The sequence below is a fragment of the Cervus elaphus genome, chromosome X, assembly GCF_910594005.1.
Source record: "Cervus elaphus chromosome X, mCerEla1.1, whole genome shotgun sequence".
Lineage (NCBI taxonomy): Eukaryota > Metazoa > Chordata > Mammalia > Artiodactyla > Cervidae > Cervus > Cervus elaphus.
Window position 1 is genome coordinate 120,599,268 of NC_057848.1, and position 860 is coordinate 120,600,127.

An 860-nucleotide genomic window follows, 5' to 3' on the forward strand; every position below is an offset into this window, starting at 1 on the left:
TAAACTGTGTGTGTGATACATAATACGGTAAAAAAAAAAAAAAAAAAGCACTATGTAAGCTATAGTCACTAGTATTCATGCATTCAATAAATGCTTATTTTAATGTTATACATATGTGTACACTCCAAAGAATAATTACCTAGTAAGCATCTATATAACCACCAGTCATTAAAAAGACCACCCTGTCTTCACTGATCCGTAGTCCCACATTAAATCATGTGGGACAAAGTAGAGTTTCTCTATTTTGTTCTTAATTAATCGAGCTCTATTACAAGTTTTGATATCTAATATGGCAAGTCCTCCCATCTTGATATTTTTCAAAGATTTTGCTTTTCTAGGTCTTTTGTATATCAATATACATTTTAGAATCAGTTTGTTAAATGTCAAGGAAAAATCTTTAGAAATTAATTGGGACTGCATTGAATCTCTGGATCACTTTGGGAGGAATTGGCATCTTCATAATATTAACTATTTCAATTAGTAAATTTAATCTATCTCTCTATTTATTTAGACCCCCTTTAATCATTTGATAATTTTTTCCCATGGAGATCTTGCACATATGTTATCTTAGGTCTATTACTGCATACTTCAAATTTCAGATACTTTTGGAAAACAATTATCATTTTTCTTATTTTAGTTTCTGCCTCTGGTGCTGGTATATATTTTGTATATGTATATATATATTTTTTTAATCAGTGCGTTTTCTGTTGCCATGCTCTGGTCCACAAGTGTCCCATCTTCACCCCTCCTCACCCTCCCATCCGACCCTGCTATGGCCCCGCCCTGTGACCTTAATCCCTCCAAAGCTGGGGGAAGAGACGGGGGCTGTGTGCAGATGGCTCTTCAATCTCGAAAGGAGG